Source organism: Miscanthus floridulus, chromosome 16 (assembly GCF_019320115.1).
Source record: "Miscanthus floridulus cultivar M001 chromosome 16, ASM1932011v1, whole genome shotgun sequence".
Classification (NCBI taxonomy): domain Eukaryota; kingdom Viridiplantae; phylum Streptophyta; class Magnoliopsida; order Poales; family Poaceae; genus Miscanthus; species Miscanthus floridulus.
This window is the reverse complement of record NC_089595.1, coordinates 42,158,373-42,176,915: the sequence shown is the minus strand read 5'-3', so window position 1 is coordinate 42,176,915 and position 18,543 is coordinate 42,158,373. Positions and strand designations below refer to the sequence as shown.

At 40.7% G+C, this 18,543-nt stretch overlaps 1 non-coding gene across 1 annotated transcript; it reads right to left on the bottom strand.

The window, feature by feature from the left end:
- Window positions 1–16,568: 16,568 nt before the first annotated feature.
- Window positions 16,569–16,677, bottom strand: LOC136514551 (small nucleolar RNA R71). The gene has a single exon (XR_010773706.1). It is a non-coding gene; the product is annotated as a small nucleolar RNA R71 (small nucleolar RNA).
- Window positions 16,678–18,543: the final 1,866 nt, after the last annotated feature.

Sequence of the window (18,543 nt, the reverse complement as noted above, 5' to 3'; positions counted from 1 at the left end):
TTGATTTACCGAGGTCCTTCGTGACACTCGGTGGACTATCGGGTTTATATAAGTGAAAGTATGTACGCGTCAACGTGCTAAATGAGGACAGCCGTACTTGATCTTGTATAAATTGGGCGGTTCTATCACAACAAACATCGTTTTACCCATGCAATTTACTTCACAACCGAAACTGTCCAAACATTCACTAAAATTGAATTATTGAGCAATTAATATTTCACTACATATAAGCAATCAAATTTGGGCACAACCAATGGCACCAACAGTTCATAGGCATCATAGACACACTAGAAAACATGATGGTCAAACCCAAGTAAATTATTTAAATGCATTTATTAATTTATTTGGACACTAAGGTGAAATAAGGAAAATATATCAAAGGTGCACCATAAATTCTGATAAAATTATAGTAGCCTAATTATGCTCCTAGAAGTCTACTATACAAATTTTATGCCATTTGGATAAATATAGCCATCTCTATAAAAATAACAAGTTACATCGGCTTATTTTAGGAAAAATAGTTTAGCCTAGTGAAAAGTATCAAACAATAGATTTAATATTTTCTCACATGAATCTTAGTACCATAAAACTATGTAAAAATTTTCATGATCATTAGTCATGTATTTTTACCTCATTTATTTTCACTAGAATCTAGCAATTATTTAAGATTAAATAGGAAGACCATATTCAAATTATGACTACTACAAGTTTAGTATTTTTCCTAGCTATAGCATGTCAACACAAGACCAGCAAAATTGAAATCACATTTTTATCACTTTTCTAGCTCAAGTTATGTATTTTACAAGATTGAAAACATTCAAAAAGCATTTATATAGCTCTATTTTATTCTCCTAGAAAAATACAAGAAACAGCACATTTCATGTTTTTATCAAATACTACACTTCATGAGGAAACCAACAAAATTTGGTTCACTCAATTTGGACACTCCTAGCTCTAGATATGATTTTCCAAAATTAGCACAAACTTCTAGAAAAGAATAAAACAAAACCCTAAAACTACAGCCACTGACGCGTGGGACCCAGAGGTCAACGGGCCCCATTTGTTAGTCAAATAGAGGTAGGGCATGGTGGTTGACTGGCCACTACTCGACGATGGGGAAACCACTGTTGGCGAGGCCACCACCGCTGCACTCCCCGTGACCTCCCGCGCCTAGGGGTACCCTCGGTTTGTTGGAGGTCCACCGGAGCATGCTCGCCAGCAGCAATGGCGGATGGCGAAGGGTGCGTAGTGGTGTGCTGGTGGTCTCCGGCCACCATTTGCTCTAGTGATGAGCCCTATGGCTTCGTGGTGCTTCAATGGAGCTAGTTAGGGTGGTTAGTGATCCGGCGATGCGACGTTGAGCTCTACCCTCGTGCATGGCCATGCGGCAGCGCACGGTGCATGATAGTGTTCTCACCGTTCTGGCTAGACAGCGATGAGAGAGGTCTCTATCATGCCGTTAGCTAGGGTTAGGTCTACTCTACCTAAGGCACATGAGAGAAGAGGGAGACGATAGGCTAGCTCGGCAACGGTGAGCTTGCATGTCACGACAGCCATGGCGGGAGCGGCGGTGCTTTCCAGCGCAACCTGGTGGTAGCATCTAAAAAGGATGGTGGGTTAAGATCCTAGGACCTATGGCAAAGACTAGAGGAGGGAGAGAAATAATGGAGGTGCATGTGTTGTGGCTAGCCATGGCGAGCTCATGCTTAGTGGTGCACTGTGGCCATGATGGGCACATCGACTCAGATTATGGCCTCACCTTGACTCGAGTGGTCGAATTGGTGGTTTGAGTTGGTAGAGTGGATCAAGGTGAAGCTACTGGCACTAGCAATTGGACAATGGAGCGGTGATGGCTGCGCGCGAGCCTAGCAAACTCATGGAGGCGATGGCGACGGTGGTGGTGCTGCTGGCTCTGCGTGCGCGGGCGAGAGAGAAGAGGAGCGCAGGAGTGGGAATGGAGCATCAAGGACGCGGCCCTCTTGTCCATGCGCTGGCCCAACCAGCTCAACTGTCATCGGCGTATGGCCACCACATGGCGGCCGTGGCCTAGCATGGTCGGCCACTGACGACGCGCAGCGCCCGGTTCAAGCCGTCCATCAGGCCGTCTAACAGCGCATTTTCAAGCTGTTAGTACTCCTAATCCGTGGTGAGTTAGCAAAAACTCAATCACTAAAAATTATAGAGCTACATGTGGTCTACAACTTTGATTTAGAGAGTAACTTCTAATTCATCATTGTTTTCAATTTGCAAAGCTTCAAAGTATGTCACTTGAAACTAAAAACCTGTTTTTGACTTAGAGAAAATTCTAAGTGTGAAAACAGTACTTTGTTGATTCTTGGGAGCCCTATTTGACCATGTTAGCCCTGAATTAGCTCTTGACCTTAAAAATAAAAGTTGTTACTCTTGTCAAGTACTACAACTTTGCTTAAGGGTGCACTGCCATGCAAACACTCTATGCTATAGTTCAACTTAGGTCAATCATACATCATGAAAATGGTAACTTACACTAAACCATGACTTAGATACCAAATTGGTCCAAGTCATGAATACCAAAATTGTTCCTTGTGACATTCTAAACATGTTTAAGGTACCCATAAGGTCCCACAAGCATTTTATATATTGGTCACACATAATGGCAAGCATATACATGCATATAGCTATCATCACATGTACAAAAGTAAGGTGATTTGTGATGAACTTCATATGCTTATGCTCATATATGAATGAATGATGCTTATGCCCATGCAATGCAAGTGCAAAAGTGCAAGCCTAACACCTAGGGTGTTACAGCTAGCTATAAGGACGGTCAAGCCTAGCCTGCCCTTGGGCTCACGTCTGTCTCCCCGCACATCCTTACTACCATCCAAAGTGTGCATTTTTATAGAAAGGGGCCTGCCTGAGTTGAGCTACTTGGCTTCACGGTCGGAATGAGTTATCCGGCCAGTTAAGTGAGAGGTTATGTTCAAAATGACATGAGGGAGCACAACGATGCGATCCTTAACTGACACAGAAGGGGTGAAACATGCACACAAGACCTTCATGTCCTGCTGCCTCTTAATCACCAGATCCTATCCAGTCTCCATTTATTCATCATCATACGGTTATTTTCCATGATAGTAAATATAGCCAACCATGACCAGGTATCCACCTATATTATAGGTGACAAGAAATCACCCACTTCTACTCGTCTAAGCATAGCTAAGCATAGAACATCCTACTCATACTAGTAAGGGTTCAGGTATTTATATATAGTGGACAAGGTAGGAATTATGCTCCAACGGTTTCATTCAACTCCTATCACCTAATGCAGCATACAAAAGTTATACTTTTGTGCATTTGTAAAAAAGAGGGTAGGAGACTTAGAATGCTCCAGAGCTTGCTTGGGATCCATCACAAAGTTAGTTCAGTTAGCTTGCACTATCTTGTGGAACATCTCCACTCTAGGCATGCACTCTAGGGGTCCTTCCATCTTCGGGACATGTCCACCAAACACCATCTTTAGGTTCGGCTCCAACATCATGTCCTTTCGTCCTTTGCATGGTTCATCTAGCATACCTAGATGAGATGCATAATGCAGATGTATGAATGTATAGAAAAGAACTCATGATGCATTGCAACAGGCATACAAGGCAAGGTCAAGGTAACATCATATTGACTTAAGCAATAGAGAGCAAGTCATTTAACTAATTATTGCACAAATCTATAATGGTAGGGTAGCAAGAAAATAACACCAATCATTTACCAATGAGGCACTCAAGTTAAGCTGCTTTAAGCAATCATCTAGCACAAGCTAATCCTAGCAATCATACAAACAAGATCAAGCATAAGCAATCAATCTTCAAGTACATGCACAAAATCTGGACAACAACATAGCAGTCAATCAATTTAATAATAACTAGAGTTATAAGCATGTAACAAGGGTGATCCTAGACTTTCTAGAAATCTAAAGAAATTGTCTATAACTTTGTTATTTACATCTAGAGCTGACTCAAAGGTTAACAAGGTTGAAAACACTAACAAGCAGATCTGCACAAACTAGGATAGAAAATTGACATGAAATTTAGAAATGCATAACTGTCGTTCTAATCATCGAACAAACATGGTTGTTAACTTTATGGAAAGATTATTAAGTTACCTATATCTTTATTATTATCATCTTAAGATGATTCTATAGTTATCTTAGAAAAAAAGGTACAACATTGAGGCATTGTCCAGAACATAATTAAAACTGACAGAGAATTTGTAAAATCTATAAATCTCAGAAATGTTGCCGTAAAATCATGAAATTTTAGAAAAATTAAGGTAAGGGAGTTATCTACAACTTTTGTATTCACCATATCCACATCAAACATCATTATCACTACAAAATTATTACCATAATAGAAACTATACATACAGCCATAACATCAGAGATACCAATTATGTTGTTAACAACTAACATTTTGTTGCTATATATGCAGCTCCATGCAACTCCTAACTATAACCAAGCAATCACATTACCTGGCACCAATTATTAGAAGTATTAAATGGCATAAACACAAGCATCTACTAACAAACTTTGATTAGCTTTTCTATATATAAAAACCTATATATTAATTATAGGTGATGTTGCAAACATCTCATTTGGATCTCAAATTTTATGAGACATATATGATAACAAAACATGACTAATGTTCAAATTTCACATGCTTAGGTTTTATAATTTAATTACTATGAAAAAGACAAATCTTAATTATCAATAAACATGTAAAAATAAGATAAATATGAAATTCAATATTTTCTGTAAATGTCTGGCCATATTATATGTTATTATGGTAGTACAACATCATTAAAAGGTAGAGGAACAACATTTTCTATTTTTACACCTGCTTAAAAATTATAACTTATTTAAAACCATTTATCAAACACTAATCAAGTTAAATCAATAACTCAGTCACACATGCACCAATAAACCTAAAAATTTTACCACATCATACATATGATATAAGTGGCCTACTATAAAAATTTTACAGCAATTGGAGCACCACAACTTTAGATATGAATTTATTCCTATAAAAACCTAATTTACAAAGATAAATATGTGCAGTAAAAACTTTCTACTAAAATATATGATATTATGGAACTATTGCATAGAGCTACTCGCAAGGATTCCAAAACATATTCATTTGCTATTTTACGATTGTTCTACAATTTACTACGAATTTCCAAAGTTTCAGCCATTAAAGAAAAGCACATTTAGACCGAGGTCCCTACACTTCCCACTAAATAGATTTCAGCGAAATAGGTCCTTCTAGGCATTATTCACATGAGTCACCGATGTGCAGATAGGCCCTTGGAGAAGCATCTATTTGAAGAGCGAGCCCCTTGTCATGAATTAGAGCAGGGTACGTGCTGGAGCTCGCTGACTCCAGCAGAAGGAGGCCATGCTAGTGGTCGGTGAGTGGTGGTGGAGCACCAAGAGGTCTACGGTCAGCTACGGGTGCCCTGGGATCGCTCCACGATGGCCCAAGGCTAGCCGCCCACACACATAGGCAGCGATGGTAGGGTGGCTTCACGACGATGAACCACGACAGTGGAGGGGAGGCTTGCATGGTGGTGCTGGAGCTTCGTGTAGGCTAGAGAAGTGGCTATGGGGCTAGAGGCAAGCTCGGCTTAGCCTACAAGCACGTTAGGTAGAGGAACGATAGTAGTGGCTCTGTTCGGCCATGGCGGTCATGTCCACATGCAGCAGCAGCGCGAGAGGGAGAGTGCAAGGGAGGGCGAGAGATGAGTGGGAGAGTGCATAGGGCAAGGAGGAGCAACCTCAACATCCTAATCACATGAGGAGAGGGCAAGGGCATGCAGCAAGGAGGTGGGGGCACGCTCTCCTGCATGGAGGATGCTTCGGCAATTCATCGAGCACTTGGCGAGCAACGTTGTGGGTGCGGTGGGCGCCGTTTTTGGGCTAGCTATGGGCTGACTTGGCGAATGGGCCTTAAACGAAGTTTGTCATACTCCTGATGTTCTCCAACTTTTATTAAGGCATTCAAGTCATTAGGGCCAAATATTAGGAGATAATTGTGTCCAAAGTTGACACTGGTAGCTAAATGAATGAGGATTAAGGTAGAGCTTGGTTTTGGAAGGTCAAACCTGGCCAAACTAAGTCCAACTTTTTACATGCTCATCTCCACAATATAAACTCCCACCTTTATTTTTGGCTCAACTCAAGTTGCTTAACAAATTTTGGAGAATGTGGGATGCCAATGACGATGAATTCCGTACTTAGAATATTTTGTGATTGGAAGATAGCAGCTGATTCAAACTTGTGACCTCTGTTGGACAAGCTTAGAGGGGGATTTAGGATTGGGTCCTTAAACAAAGTTTGTTGTACACATCTTGCTCTGACAACTTTGATTAAAGGAGCTTAGTCCAAATCGAACTGGTTTGCTAGGATACAAATTCCCAAAGAGAGCTTCATCGAAACTGAAACCTGACGAAGTTCACGTTCTAGACTTAGCCAAAATTCAGGAACCTAAAAATAGCACTGGGTTCCAACTTGGGGGCTCTGTTATAGCTAGGTTAGAGACTAAACTAGGTATTGACCCTTAAACAAAGTTTTCTCTACTAAATCTAAGCTACAACTTTTATTTAAGGCCAACTCCATGCAGGCAATTTAAGCAACAAATCAACACTAGGTCAAAATAGCATCATGATAAAGCTTAAACTATCCTTTTTGATCCATTGAAGCATTTTCTTGACACTTGCTCAACATGAACCCTTCATAACTTTTGTTCATGAGTTGAATTTGGACTGTTTGAGCAAGGTTGCAAGGTTTGGTTGACATCACTAGTTATCGTTCACTTAATAAAGCGATTCAAGCAAGGATATAATTCAGTCATTCCATGTGACTTCTTGATTCCAAACTTCATGAAACTTTTCCAAAGTTCACTATGGATGCATGTTGATATAATGTACCTAAATAAGCATGTTTAACATTATGCATGCATAATCTTAACAAGGGTCCACATGTAAGCAGAGGTGTGTTGTCTATGTTAAGTTGGGACTTAATTTCATAGATTTGACCTCAGCACTTCCATCACCACTTCCAAATTATGAACTAGAGGTCATGATCATTGCTTGACATATCCTACTTGAGTCCAAATTTGTTGCTTAACTTGTGACTAACACCTAGGGTGTTACAACTAGTAGTAAGGAACAAAGCAAGATTGGTAGCACAACTGCTATACATAAGTTGAAGGTATTGGCTTTGGAGAAACATATGCCCCTGGTTGCTAGATTAGAAGCGATTAGAATCTTGCTAGCCTATGCTTGTGCCCACAACATTAAGCTCTATCAAATGGATGTCAAGAGTGCATTTCTTAATGGCTACATCAATGAAGAAGTATATGTTGAGCAACCTTCTGGTTTTGAAGATGATAAGAAGCCCAACCATTTGTACAAGTTGAAAAAGGCATTGTATGGCTTGAAGCAAGCACCTAGAGCATGGTAAGAGAGGTTGAGGGACTTCATACTCTCTAAAGGGTTCATGATGGGCAAGGTTGACACCACTCTTTTCACCAAGAAGATTAGAAAGGACTTGTTTGTGTTACAAATCTATGTTGATGACATCATATTTGGATCAACCAATCAAGACTTTTGTGAAGAGTTTGGGAAGATGACGGACTAATGAGTTTGAGATATCCATAATTGGAGAGTTGAGTTGCTTACTTGGTCTTCAAATTAAGCAATTATAGAATGGTACATTTATGAGTCAAGGCAAGTACATCAAAGGACATACTCAAGAAGTCTGGCATGATTGAAGCAAAGGCCATTAGTACACTAATAGGGAACAAATGATAATTTGGATAGTGATGCAAGTGGCAACATGGTGGATCAAAGTTGTATCAGTATATGATTGGAAGCCTACTATATGTGACCGCATCAATGCCGGATGTCATGTTTAGTGTGTGCATATGTGCAAGATTTAAGCCTCACCAAGAGAAAGTCATTTGAAGGCCACAAAGAGAATATTGAGGTATTTGAAGCATACACAAAATGTTGATTTGTGATATCTCAAAGGTGCAAAAGTTTGAGCTAATTGGTTATTCTGACTCAAATTATTCAGGGTGCAAGGTTGAAAGGAAGAGCACCTCGGTCACATGTCAATTGTTAGGAAGATCACTTATTTTATCATCATCAAAGAAGCAAAATAATATTGCATTATCAACCACTGAAGCCAAATACATATCTACCTGGTAGTTGTTGTGCACAAATACTTTGGATGAAAGCCACCTTGAATGACTTTGGAATCAAGTTCAAGAAAGTGCCATTGCTATGTGACAATGAAAGTGCTATTCAAGCTCACCAACAATCTGGTTCAATATGCAAGAACAAAGTACATTGATGTCCGCCACCATTTTATAAGAGATCATCAATAAAAAGGGGACATTTGCATTGAGAGTGTAGGCACCGAAGATCAACTTGTCGATATATTCACCAAGCCATTGGATGAGAAAAAGGTTTTGCAAGCTAAGGAATGAGTTGAACATATTAGGATTTCTCAAATATGTGTTGATGCACCCCCCACTTATATGACATGCCTCTCCTTCGAGCAATCCAAGGTAAAAGTTGATTGGTATGGCATACATCCTTGCTAAGGACATGTTTAGTGCATCTAGACATCTTTTACATTTAATAGGCTCATTCATGAAAATCAAATGAATTTGATGATTGTATGGTACCACTATTGCTTCTATGCTTATTTTAATCTAGTGGTAGCATATGACATGTTTGTGGGCTTGTAAACCTAGTGTTTGATCTAGAAAATGAGCTCTAAGTGTTTAACTCAACATGGTACAAGATAACCCTTATTTGGAGGTGTGAAGAAACTTGTCCTTGGATCAAACCGAGTTAAATATCTTTGGCAAGTATTCTAGATTGGACCATTTTGGGAAAATAATCCTCACCCTATTGATTGACATTGGTAATCTCAACCTATATACATTTTAAACCTTTGTGGTCATTGATGACAAAGGGGGAGAAAAACAAAGATAAGCCTTGAAATGAGGTGTGAAGAAGGATTGTCCTTGGATCAAACCGTGTTAAATATCTTTGGCAAGTGTTCTAGATTGGACTAAATTTGGTAAAATGATCCTCACCCCATTGATTAAGATTGATAATCTTAACCTATCTAAAATTGAACCTTTGTGGTCATTGATGACAAAGGGAGAGAGAAACAAAGATATAAAGTGATAGGGGGAGAAGTAATCACTAAGGGGGAGAACTTTGACATAGGGGGAGAGATATGACAAAATAAGGGGATCAATTAAAATTTTGAGCACACAAGTAGGGGGAACAAGCTCATAAACTTGATTGGTGCATTTGAATCTGCATTTCATATGTTTGCTTGCATGGCACAAGTTTTAAATTTCAATATCCATGCTTGTGTGGTGTATGCTAGTTGTAGGTTTGAATGATAAAATGAAAAATTATCATGCATAGGTTGAGTAACTAGACTTGTGTCTGTATTGTGAAAACTAGACCCTTGCTTCTAATGTTGATCTAACAGGGTATTCTAGTTTTTGTGTATGTCTAGTTACTAATGTTGCTAATGATGGTATATTTGGTGCACTCTGAATGGTATCACGCTTCAAAGGTCCATCTCTTATACCTTAGCATCATTTGGTAGACTTTACTTCCCCTCATTTGGTAGACTTTACTTCCCCACAACTCTATTCCATGCATATGTGCAAGCTTCTATCCAAACTGTTAGAACATATGTAGGGGGAGCTAATGCTACCATTGGGGTTCATGAAACTTGTCCATATCCTTTTACACATGGTAAATATGCTTGGGCAAGCAACATGAATTCAATTGAATTTCAATTCATATCTTTGTGAAAGAGTTGTCATCAATTACCAAAAAGGGGAGATTGAAAGCTCTAGTTTGGTTTTGGTGAATTGATGAAACCCTAGTGCTAACCTAGTTTATCAAAGTGATCATGAGATAGGTAGCACTATTCTAAGTGGTGGAGCAATGGTGAAGATCATGATGATGGTGTGACCATGGTGATGATCAAGTGCTTGGACTTGGAAAAAATGAAAGAGAAAAAGCAAAAAGCTCAAGGCAAAGGTGAAACTTGATAGGAGCTTTTTGGTTTGGTGATCGAGACACTTAGCGAGTGTGATCACATTTAGGATCGATAGCCGTACTATTAAGAGGGGTGAAACTCATATCAAAATGAGGTTATCAAAGTGCCACTAGATGTTCTAACTCATTGCATTTGCATTTAGATTCTAGTGGAGTGCTAACACCCTTGAAAATGTTTGTGAAAATATGCTAACACACATGCATAAGGTGATACACTTGGTGGTTGCCACATTTTAGCAAGGGTGGAGAAGTTGGTGAAGTGAAGGAGTTGTTTTCACCATCTAACAGTGATCCAACGCTGGCTCCGAGGGGACCTACATGTCCAGGTCATATGTTCTAGTGAGTGGCGTGGCTATGGCAGTGTGGTCAGGACGCTGGAGTTTGAAAGTGATTCAGACGCATAGGAGGGTGAGTTTGGTCATGCTGACATATGCTGATGCAGGGGCTTTGAACTTGGCATGCAAGCGGGAGAAGGACCGGATGCTAGACAGTGTCAGGTCTAGGCAAAGCGGACGCAGTCAGGTGTGAAAGTCCCGCTCGGGGAGCTTACTAGGAAATGACCTGACGTGTGACGGACACGACTGTTAGGTGTTCCAGTGGTGTATCCGGTCAGGTGCTCGCGCTGTGAGCATGACTTGATGCTAGGTTGGTGCATTCAATGGGCGCATCATTTGTACGATTGTGACTTAAGTAGGGCCACAGCGGTGCTCATCAGGGCAACCAGACGCTAGAGGTGTGTGTCCGATCACCTCTGATCGGCACAGTCTAGTCGTCCTGAGGAGTGTGCAGTGAGGAGCCCAATGACTCTATTTTGTGGGTGCTTCTATTTGAGCCCCATGGATGACTCAAGCTCACTCTCATGGCCATTTGCATTGACATAACAACCTTGTGAGCTTAGCCAAAGTCCTCCCACTCATCTCCATCATTGATTCATCATCTTTGTGAGATTGGGAGTGAATCCAGGGGCATTGCTTGAGTGATTGCATCTAGAGGCACTTGATGTTCATGATTTGCTATGGGATTCACTTATTACTCTTGGTGGTTACTGCCATCTAGACGGCTTGGAGCAGTGAGGATCATCGAGCAGAGGTTGGTGATTGTCTCTAACTTCGATCGTGGTGATTGTGAGGGTTTTTTTATCTTTCCTCAGTGGAGAGCCAAAAGGTACTCTAGTGGATTGCTCGTAGCTTGTGTGATCCTCATCTTGTATTGGTTAGTTGCAGGTTTGGCGTGTGATGCCAATTAGCGCGTGAACCTCCAAGTGAGTGAATTGCCACAACGAGGACTAGCTTGTTGTCAAGCAAGTGAACCTCGGTAAAAAATCTTGTGTCGTCATTCTCTCAAGGTTTTCTTGGCATTCATTATGATTGACTGTGATCATCTTGTGATTGGCACATACCTCGACTTGTCGATATAAACATCACATCCTCTATCTTATATTTACATTTCTAGTGTTGCTTCGCTCTTTAGTGTAGTTAGTCTTGAGAGCAAGCTTGTGTCGAGTCTAGTGGTTAGTGAGGCTTTTTAGTTAGTCTTTGAGAGCTCACTAACTTAGTGTAGTGACATAGCCTTTGTAGTGGATAGAGACTACAGATACTAGAATTGTGGTAGGATGGCTTGCATTTTTAGTAGGTTAGCGCAACATTCGCTCGCCTCATATTTGTCTGACCAAGTTTATTAAGTGTTGTTGTAGAAATTTTTATAGGCCATTCAACCCCCCTCCTCTAGCCATTAGGACCTTTCAGTAACTTTGATGCTGTAGTGGGCAAACTACCATGGTGGCTGCTTGGGTACTGTGATGTGCTTTTGGATAGGTTGTAATTACATTGCATAAGATGTGGAGGTTGTAATGTGTTCCCTGAATATTTATGTGCTGATCTGGACCTGATGATGAGAACATGTGTTAAATTATTGACTGATTGGTTATTAATTTGTTTGCAAAGTAACTGATGAAAATAATTTTTTTGCTATCATAAATTTTGAGTTGGGCTCAAGTCTAATAATAGCCCAAGTTGAGCTAGGCTGCATATCCTTTCAAAGAAAGAAAAAGGCCCAAAAATAATCAATCGGGTTAGAAAAATTAATTAGTTGGACCTTTAAAATAGGTTGAAAGCTCTAGGAAGCCCATAATTTGGCTCAAATATATTTGGGCTAAATCTTACGTGGCGCCGATGACACGTTAGCATCCAACTGCGGCGGACACATGGTGCTTACATGGTGACTCAAATGTGTGATGAAAAAAAATCCAACGAGGAAGCTTTTCATGACGAAAAATTTCGTCATAGACTACCGGGCTCAGCCTGGCCTAGAGTGGGCTAAGTGGACTTCGAGGGGATCCGTGATGGTCGAAAATAGTCACAGATAACTCATATAGCCAATCTTTGATGCTCGATACATGACAGAAAAAATTTCCGTCACGGATGGCATTCTATGACGGATTTCGGGGCTATTGTGACGATAGCAATTCGTCATGGATCAATAGAATTTTTGTAGCGAACTTGTTCCAAAATCAACCTGCACAATCTTGTTGAAGGGTTCATGTGGAATATTGGCATATCATCAGGTATCCCAACTTTTGATTTTGTTTACTACATTCAAATTCCCTTCAAAATTTTTTTGGTACGATCTTCTTGACCTCTGGAAATATGTTTCTTTCAGATACAAGCAAGCATGCCCATTATTACATGATCTACCATGCAGGTTGCATCAGCACCTTTTTGTGACAAATCGATGACTTAATTCTTTTCCTGCCTACAAGATCATTCTAAAAGGCATATATACCAAGCAGTTCTTTTGGAAGTCTGAACCTGCACCTGTATTTGTTACTGTTTGCTCACTTTTCTTGGTCACGGTTCTCATCTCATCTTCAAACACCTTCTCTGTTTTCTGTTCTTATTAAAATAAGACTATGTCTACTTATCTTCTTAAATTATCTTTTTAAAATAACCAAGCAATGGAAGATGAATATATGCATTGAACTCTTCTACTTAAATTCCCAGTGAATACAACTTATAAATTGCTTACCTTGGGTTTACTTTTGAATAGCCTTGGATCAACTGAATGCAAAACAGGTGTCCCTTCTCTTTGCTCCATCCTTTTCTAGTTCTGGTCTAACAATTAATTTTGACTGCAGATAGAGACCTTGATGAGATTCAGCTTTTGCATAATCGAAGGCCGGGAAAGAATTCACGACCATTTTCAGATGCAGTCGCAACAATTTTTCTTCTGATGGAAGGAATCTCTATTATGTACATATGCATAGGTCTAGATGTAGATTCCTAATAAAACAATATAGTAGAGCTTATTTCATTACTTTGTTTCTATGAAATGCTATCAGGTTGCGAGTTCCTTATCTCGAAAGATTTGGTTGCGCCCTCTGACTTTGTTCACTATGGCAGGATTGGAAGGAAGACTCCAAACCTTGGGCAGGAATGGAGCTTCCTTGTAACGATGTTGACTGTCTCCTTTTCAACTCCTCAACCACAATCTCCTTAGGTGATGGTGTAAAGGCTCTGCTTCTGGCACAACAATTGGCTTGATGAGGAGGCACCCAAGTAACCTAGCCCCAAATCGCTTCTGGGACAACATTAGTTGCATTTTTAAATGTTTTGTTTCATTAGAACTCAGATAAAAATGAAATGTTATTTTGATAGCTAGCATATATTGTTGTAGCAGGCTAGCTTTCCTTTGTTGAGATTCTTGAGTTGGGAGATGATGAATGTCACTAGGTACCTTTTAAAGGTACATTTTGTCAACTAGAAACGTTATGTTGTATTAAATGTGTTAGGAATTTTTGTAGCACATAATCAATATATGATCCAACCTAGAGTCTTGGAAAAGATGCTGAACATGAATTGTTCTATGTCATCTATATATGTTGCATTTGTTTGGTGCCAGTAGATAGGTGTGGCAATTTGTACCAAACTAATGATGAGTTCTTGGTTATAAACATTAGGGATTAATGTGCATTCCCAACAATATCTTATGCCTTAATATCGCCGTAGCATTAGCACGGGTGATATACTAGTCGTCATCAGGAGTTGAACACCCCGGCCAGAGAGGGAGCAGTGGCGGAGCATGGGGACTAAATAAGCAGGGGCCAAATTGTTCAATATCATCATAGTTGAAATGCATCATATTTGTGCAAATTGTGTTTTATATATTGTCCTTTAGTTTTTCTCGGCTATATTGCATCCACAAATTCATTCATCAATGACATATAACTCACTTGTCTATAGACCATCTGCGTCAATTACCATGGACTGGGTTTAACTCTTGTGAGTCCAGCAAGGTTTGTAAGATCCATTCTAGCCGTGTTTTTTTCTAAAAAATTATTTAGCGGCTTCTACAAAAATAATTGTAGGAGACATAGGTTTTTGTTTTAGGTGGTAGCTGTTGACGGTCACTAACACCCATTTTGACCACCAACATTCCACCCAAAAGAATGACAAAGTGAGGTAAATCATCATCACATGTGTAGAATTTTGTTTATAATTCACCTAGTTCCACTTGTGCTTGTAGAATTATTTGTATGTAGGAAATTTAAGCAAAAATAGGACAAATTGGTGACAAATATGGACATATGGAGCAAGTGGACGTGACAAGAGGCCGAGTGCCCACTTGGCAGCGCCGCCTAGCCCCACAAGTGGCCCTACTACGTCACTGATCTGTGGGAGCGGCTCTAGAGCCAATGAGAAGCTTCCATTCAAGTTGGTTTAATCAATGAACATGATTGTTCATGGTGGTTTCATGGGCCCTTTGTCATACACTTTGAGCTCTCCATCGACTTACCAACCAACATCCTGCCCAAATTTCTACATGTGTTGTCTTAGTAACCGACTTGGAGGAGCAACCACGGTGCTACGATGCAAAGGCGGTGGATCTAAGGGCCGGCCGGTCTCCCCCTTGCGCCGCCCGGTGCTCTAGGTCCTCCACCGACCTCCCTGCTGATTACAAGTATCCTCATGCCTCTCTACACTATAAATAGAGCATGTGGAGCTCGGTGGAAAGACGCTCCATTCATTTCCATGCTCTCCAAGCTTCTCTTAGCATTCTAGCTTACCATTTGCTATAGAGTAGTAGTCTAGTAGTGGAGTAGAGCAAGGGCAAAGCTTCTCTCAGGGTCTGGAAGAGTCTTCTGGGTCTGGTATCCCTCCTTTGTAATTCTTTCATTTCAACATTTTCTTTATTCAGTATTTATTTCAAGTACTTTATTCTAGTATTATTGCTTTGCTTTACTTTAAGTACTTAGTCATTATCGTTCATCATTAGTGAGATTAGGTGCTTGTTGTTTGCCATTAGTAGTATAGATTATCTTATAATTAGTAGCTATTCATTAGTACCAATTCCACTATTTGTTTAGGGTACTTTGATCTCATTTTATCGGAGCTCGGATCGAAGTAGTAAGCCTATAGATTAAGCATGGTGCTTAGACTATAGATTACCTATGAATACGGCTAGGCCTTCAGATAGATTATGGTAGGTGGCAAGTGGTGATAGCCTTGTCCATCCTCTGTATTCCACCACGATAGGTCTAGTTATTAAATCGTAGGGCTCGTGGCAGACCTTGTCTATTTAATTCTCCTAGATGGTAGGCGGGTTGTGCCCCGAAGTACTATCGCATTCCTCCTAGTCTTTTGTTTTCCCTTAGTTACTAGAAGGATAAATCACTCGCTCTCCCACCTAGCTATCCCTAGTGTAGCTTGTCATTTAGTTTAGTTTAGTTTAGTTTAGGTAGTTTACATTCAACTTCCACTATCGTTCATCTACCTAGGATTAACTTAGGCTTTACCTTAGCAATTCTTAGCCCAATATAGGTTCTAGCCTTCCTCCTTCCTATGGGAAAAATATAAATTCGACATTTAGTACTCATCGAGCGAAGTGCTACGCGATAGTTCTATGCGCTTGCGGAATTCCTCCAATAGTTATTAAGAAGTTTCAACAAGTATTTCTGGCACCATTACTGGAGAAGGCAATTGGTCTCATATTTATATTGCTAGACTTTCTAGCTAGGCTTTTTGTTATCCTAAGTAGTTTATCCTTTTTTCCTCATATCCTATCACTACCCTACATGATCATGGGCGATAAGTCCATTCATGATTTTTCTACACCCTCGGCTACTAATGTAGCCACCGGACCAAATGTTATTAATGGGGATGCTAACTTTGAGCTTAAGCCTGCATTAATTATGATGGTTCAGGTTAGTCAGTTTTGTGGGAAAGCCCACGAGGATGCAAATGCTCACCTCCAACATTTCTTGGAGATTTGTAGCACCTTCACAATTAAGGGAGTGAACCAAGAGGCTATATGTCTTTTCCTTTTCCCTTTCTCTTTGTTAGGAAAGGCTAAGCAATGGTTTTACTCTAACCGCAACGCTGTAGATACCTAGGACAAATGTTCAAATGCTTTCCTAGTCAAGTTTTTCCCTATGGGGAAGACTAATGCTCTTCGTAATAAGATCTCTAGTTTTCAACAACTAGCAGATGAGTTGATTCCCGAAGCTTGGGAACGAATGCAAGAGTACATCTCTGCATGCCCATACCATGGCATGGAATACTGGCTTTTAATCTAGAACTTGTACCATGGATTAGTGTCGTTAGATAGGAGCCATTTAGATGCTGCTATTGGGGGAGCATTCTTTTCGCTGAGTGTTGCAAATGCCAAGACACTGATCGAGAAGATGGTTTTCAACCAAGGATGGAGCGACGATCGACTCCAACCTCGTAAACAAGGTATGCATTCAATTAAAAAATTGACATGCTTGCAGCTAAGATGGATCTGCTCTCAAAGCGACTAGAACACTATGAGAAGGTGAGTGCCCAAGAGACACTCAAAACCATGGATTCCCACATGACTTTGTGAAGTTTGTGGAGATGTTAGACATTCAGGGAATTCCTATCCCGAGACCTAAGAGGACCTCAACTTCGTCAACATCTACAATAGGTTCCATCCATAATAACATCAAGGCTAGAATCAGTGCTCCAACAATTAGGGAGGTAACAATTATTACTCTGCTCCTCGCGTAAATAATCAAGGTAATGATAGTTATGCTTTCCTAAAAGATCTTGTTTATAGCAATGGTAGAATGACTAATAGCATTAATAAAAAGTTGTATGCTCATGAGAAGATGTTGGAAAATATAAATGCTAAATTGGATGAATTTTCTTTTGCTTTAAAGAATCAACTTAGTTTCAATAAGATGATAGAAACCCAATTAGATTAAATTGCTGCTGTTATTCCATCCTATAAAAAAGATAGAAATCCTGGCAAACCTGAAGGAACCATAGAGACAGCCAACCTTGTTATGGCATGGTATGGCTATGCTTTAAGTTCTTGGGGTTCCGACTTAGTAGATTCCCCATTTACCATTAAGAAAGGTGATGCTGGTACCCCCACGATTACCTGCTCCATTGGGACTCATACCTTCCATAATGCTCTGTGTGATCTAGGCTCTAGTGTTAACATAATGTCTCAGCGAACTTATGATAAATTGTTCTACACTGCCTTAGCACCAACCTTAGTTTACATACAATTAGTCGATCAATCGACCCATTATCTCGAGAGAGTAGCCACTGATTTATTAGTTAAAGTTAGGAGTGCCTATGTTCCTATAGATTGTATGATCTTAGACATGGGCAACGCCGAGGATACACCTTTAATCCTTAGTCATCCTGTCGAGCATCAGTATTAAGAATACCTAGAAGTAGGAAGATGATGGCCATGGGCGCTAACTCCCTCGGGTGGTCAAGGGCCTATTTTGGCTTTGCCTGACCCTGAGGGCGTGGGCTACGTTGTGCCTGACCCTGAGGACACGGGCTCCGTCAAGCCTGACCCCGAGGACACGAGTTCTATTCCATCTAGTCCCTTAGGCGCGGGCTCCGTCTCACCTGACCTCAAGGGTGTAAACCCCATGCCGTCCAACCCAGAGGATGAGGGCTCCATCTCGCCCGATCCCTCAGCCATAGACTTCGCTTTGCCAGACCCCTCGAAGAGGGACTCTGCCTTGCCCGATGGGGTCCATACCACCCCCAAAGACTATGGGTCTTAGAGTATAGACCCTAGGTCAAACTTCTAACATCGGAAAGTGAGTAGGCACATCCTGATGTGACCCATAGCCATGACGGGCCATACCTAAGGACACACATCACCAACAGCATCGGGTGTCCCAGCGCTGTGCTACCAAATCCCCGTATGGCCTTCGACGGGGGGTGTCCATTAACCATGCCGCCCGTCGCATGGTATGGAGTGCCATGATCAACTGACGACATCAGCGTACAACGCTAGTGATGAACAGAGTAACAAAATTGAGCCATCCCCATCATGATCTATAGGGTTAGCGGGACCCGCATGAAGGAAAGGAAGGGTGCTGCGACCATAGAGGCCTTCTATTCTCCTCACTTACCTATCTCTCTCTCT